At 47.0% G+C, this 5000-nt stretch overlaps 1 protein-coding gene across 1 annotated transcript in view; it reads left to right on the top strand.

Moving 5' to 3' along the window:
* Window positions 1–5000, top strand: part of fndc3ba (fibronectin type III domain containing 3Ba) — a 115984-nt gene that overhangs the window by 47016 nt on the left and 63968 nt on the right. The gene's annotated exons all lie outside the window — the stretch shown is intronic.

Consider the following 5000-nt stretch of genomic DNA (forward strand, 5'->3'; position numbering starts at 1 on the left):
TGGCATCTCATTGTCATTGTTTTGCCACTGCACTGATATCCAGGCACACTAACACTAATATCGTTTTCACAGCAGAGGTGATGTTGTTTGCATAGTTAAATATCTGTCTTTCACTCTCTCTGTCTCTCTTCCCCCCTTCCCCTGTTCCCTCCTTCTGCTTTCTTCCTATCTTTTCTGTTTCCTTGTTGCTTTCGACACCCCCCCCCCCCCCCCCCCCCCCCTCCTCTTTCTCTCTCCTTGCTGAACAAAGGGTTGGCCAGGCCACCACCTCGTCCAGACATTACGTTAGCAGAGGCCAGCCCTCTCCTGCCTCCAGACACAGAAATAGGTCAGCCCAGTAAAAATAGGCCTTAGGACTGGGGAGCAGCAGGGGCTGGAAATAAGGCCTGTTTCTTCTGCCCCCTTCACACCCCACCCCACCCCCTCACCATCCTTTTCCTGTGGTTGCTGTATGGTGGCTTGTAAGGGTCAAGAGCCTCTTTGAACTTCACAGATATTAAACAAAGGAATAAAGTTCGACAGGGCTTATATATTACGTATGTATTACACAGTTAGAGACTACAACGGGCTGTGTAAGAGAGAGAGAGAGAGAGAGAGAGAGAGAGAGAGAGAGAATGTTTGTGCATGTGTTAGCTTGATGCTGCGGATGTGTCTCCATTCTTACTCATTGCCCTCTAATTTTTGGTCACACACACACACACACACACACACACACAAATCCTTTAAAACATAATAGTATGTTGTAGCACAGTACTTTTCATATAGTGTTCAAATGAAATGTCTGCCATATAAAACCTCAGTGCCTTGGGGAGCACTCAGATAGCCAGGTAGTTGGATCCATTACATTGTACTGATAAAGAGGGGCTGTAAAAAGGATGCACAGGGGAGAGGGAGAGGGAGAGAGAGAGAGAGAGAGAGAGAGAGAGAGAGAGAGAGAGAGAGAGAGAGAGAGAGAGAGAGGAGTATGTGAGCGCATTGGCAGTCATCAGTCATACCCAAACACTGGGCCTGATAAGAGGCAGGGGACGTCGCTAGGCGACAGTGAGGAAAACAACATACCAAAGAGGGCATCATGCTGCCTCCAGGTCTTAGCTCTCTAAGTCCCTCTAAAAAACGCACAGATGCACACAGACCAGCAAATAGTCGCCTCACAGACTCACAAAATTGGTCAGACAGACCAGAAAAGTGCACTGCACTTTTGTATATTGTTGTGTATGAGAGAGAGAGAGGAGAGAGAGAGAGAGAGAAAGGGAGAGACAGAGAGAGGGAGAGAGAGAGGGAGAGAGAGAGGAAGACATAAATACACCTAGAGAAACATAAGCACATAGAGGTTTGATGCAAGTAGAAGCTGCACCCCCAGTCTTTTTGAGCAAGCCACCCTGTAATTACAGAGAGAGTGAGAGGAGACTCGGCGCTTTGTAGAAGAATGCAAATCATAAGTGGTGAGGGCTCTGTCTCTGATGGGTTTGATTTTACACACACACACACACACACACACACACACACACACACACACACACACACACACACACACCACATTAGCACTCAGTAACTCACTAACCCACAGCGCATGGCCTGCTTAGATGAGCATGGTGTGTACACAGTGCAGCGTATGCAGAAGAGTATTCGGCTGGGTGCTTTAAAGCTTGTGTCCAAGATGAAGTCAGAGGTGAACGTGAAGGGTTGAAGGATCCCGCCCCTGGTGTCTGTGTGTCTGTGTTTGCATGTTGGGATCCGGAGGTGGAAAGAGCCTGGGTCCGGGCCGGGTTGAGAGGTATGGAAAACTGGAGGTGCTGTGCTGTGCACTGGTGAGCTTTCCAGTGGAACATATTTTGGGGGAGTAGCTGGAAGCGGCTCGGGTGTGTGGAGGGGACAGGGGTCCTGTAGGGCCCCTAAACACCATTCCAGGGCTTCTACAGGTCACACGACACAAAGGGGGCGACCATGGCTGGACAAGGCACTTTTATTGTGCTGGGGGAATTATTTTGATCATGCACACACACACACACACACACACACACACACACACACAACACACACACACACACACACACACACACACACACACACACCTTGTCATTCACCTTTGTGCACAACAAAAACTGAAATCACCAAAAAACACAAATGTGCATGTGCATATGCATACCACACACACCACACACAAACACACACCCACACACCACACACACACACGATCACACAAGGCACTGTTTCATTGTGCCGGGGGAATTCGTTTGATCATAGTTACACAGACACACACACACACACACACTGTCATTCACCTTTTTTTGCACAAACAAAAACACAAATGTGCATATAGCCTACAGCAGGCACACACACATACACACACACACACACCACACACACACACACACACACACACACACACACACACACACACACACACACACACACACACACACAAACACTCTGGCTGTTCCCTGCTGTGTTGTGCTGCTGATGTGTTGTGGCTGGATTTTGCTGGGTCTGTGCTTTTGGTGGTGGTCCACAGTGTATCAACAGGACCTCACTTCAGACCGGAATGGTATGGTAAAGCATTTAGTCTGACATGAAGTATTATTGGTGTGTGCCAACAATCTGTGTGTGTGTGTGTGTGTGTGTGTGTGTGTGTGTGTGTGTGTGTGTGTGTGTGTGTGCGTGTGTGTGTGTGTGCGTGCGTGTGTGTGTGTGTGTGTGTGTTTGTATACGCACACACATTCCCACTAGTAACCACCCACTCATTCTGCTGTATGGGAGATTGTCTTCTGACTTGGCAGGAAATATACAACAGTCGGGAAGTAGTGTGTGTGTGTGTGTGTGTGTGTGTGTGGGTGTGTGTGTGTGTGTGTGTGTGTGTGCGTGCCTGTGTGCGTGTGCGCGTGTGTGTAAGTGTGTATGTGTGTGTGCATGTGTGTGTGTGTGTATGTATGTGTGTGTGTGTGCTTATATATATGTGTGTGTCTATGTGTGTGTGTGTGTGTGTGTGTGTGAGAGAGAGTGTGTGTGTCGTTGTGTAAGGCTGGTGTGTGTGTGTGTGTGTGTGTGTGTGTGTGTGTGTGTGTGTGTGTGTGTGTCTATGTGTGTCTATGTGTGTGTATGAGAGAGCGCGTGTGCTTGTGTAAGGCATAAGGCTGGTGTGTGTGTGCTCATGCATATCTGGCACAGACAGCACTGTCTGCTCTGCTGCTATTTCAGCCTGTTATGTTGTCTCCTCCAGTTCCTCTTTCTCCGCGTCCATCTCGGAGTGGATGTTTTTCCACTGGTCCCTGTGGCCTTGGACACACTCACGTCCTTCTCTCTTATGTCTCTCCTGATATCTCCACTATGCTTCTGGACGAGCCAGATGAAGTCTGTTTCTTATGTTGACCTCGCCCAGGCCCGCTGTTATTTTGACATTTGTACAGCAACAGTGAACGAAAATACTGTAGCTAACATCATTGAACTGGTCTGTCATGTGTCCTCCTTAAACCAGGACACTGTAGAGATTTGTGAACAGACCACAGTGTGCACTGTACAGTGCTAATTATATATAATATTCGGTGAGAGCAGTAACATTCAGGGCCAGATGTACGTACATTTGTGAACCTTTGCGTTATCAGCGCCACGGACAAGCTGCAGATTGCGAACGCAAACAGACCCAAGTTTCCGTCGTATATCAAACTTTCAATCCAAAGTGTAAACTGCGCCTTTCTCTGCCTTTCTCCGCCCATAAACGCAATTTACGAACGTCCACAACTGAACGGCAGAGCTTGCAGTTGAATGAAGTTAACTGATGACAACATTAAAAAGAATCAAACGTTTAGCGATCATGAAATACATGATAAGATGTCAACAAGCAGAGAGATAATGAAGATCAGTAGTTCTACTCAAACTACTTGTGCACGTAGGCTATGGGAGATTGGTCAAATCTAGCAAGTAGGAAAGTTTAAGTGAATGAAGTGAAAATGACAGTAAAACATTCGAAAGGCCAACGAAAGTTGCTTTTGATAGTACTACTTAAAAAACTGGTACTCAATGCGTCTCTTATTGACGCATTGAACTGCAATTTGGATTAACACCTGCTTTTACAAGGCGGAAGTATTTAGGCGCAGAATAGACGTGCGCTTTCACAAGCAGTCTTTGTACATACCGCGGAATACATAATTAGCTAACGCTTCCCCTCCCATCTCTTTACGCTAAACTCCCACTTTCCTCTGGATCCTCCCATGAATGCATATGCATGACACAAAAAACGCAATGTGCCCTTTTCAGCTCCCACGACAGGCAGTTTGCGCTTTAACATCTTTGCGGCCTGTTTGTACATACCTCGCAATGATTTTACACGCACGTTGCGAAACAAATATGCCTGAAGTGGGCGCAAAAGCGTTAGTACATCTGGCCCTCAGTGTTTTATTGTGTTGATGTGTGATTGTAGATGGTGTTGGTGTGTTGCAGTGCTGGTTGTGAGTGTGGGCAGTAGTGGAGTGTGTGTGTTGTGTTGATGTGTGATTGTAGATGATGCTGGTGTGTTGCAGTGATGGTTGTGAGTGTGGGCAATAGTGGAGTGTGCCGTGGGACAGGGTGGAAGACTGGGGCGGTGTCATGGTTGTGACATAGTGCTGTATTCCTGAACACTGCAGGAGGAAGTGACTAGAAGTGCTCGGACTTACATAATATCCAGGCAATGGACAGTCTGCATCTAGCCTCTCTCTCTCTCTCTCTCTCTCTCTCTCTCTCTCTCTCTCTCTCTCTCTCTCTCTCTCTCTCTCTCTCTCTCCACCCACCATCTGTTTCTGACTCACACACCCCAAGATACACACACACACACACACACACACACACATACACACCTCCATTGAAGTCTGCTTTCTACAGTATTAAGACAGACCTAAAAAAAATAAAAAACATGACCAACAATTACGCTATGAAGACAGGGGAAGACAGCAGACAGGATTACGCCTTTCTTTCTTTCTTTCTTTCTTTCTTTCTTTCTTTCTTTCTTCTTTGCTCCCATTCCTGCT

The sequence above is a fragment of the Alosa sapidissima genome, chromosome 1 (assembly GCF_018492685.1).
Source record: "Alosa sapidissima isolate fAloSap1 chromosome 1, fAloSap1.pri, whole genome shotgun sequence".
Classification (NCBI taxonomy): domain Eukaryota; kingdom Metazoa; phylum Chordata; class Actinopteri; order Clupeiformes; family Clupeidae; genus Alosa; species Alosa sapidissima.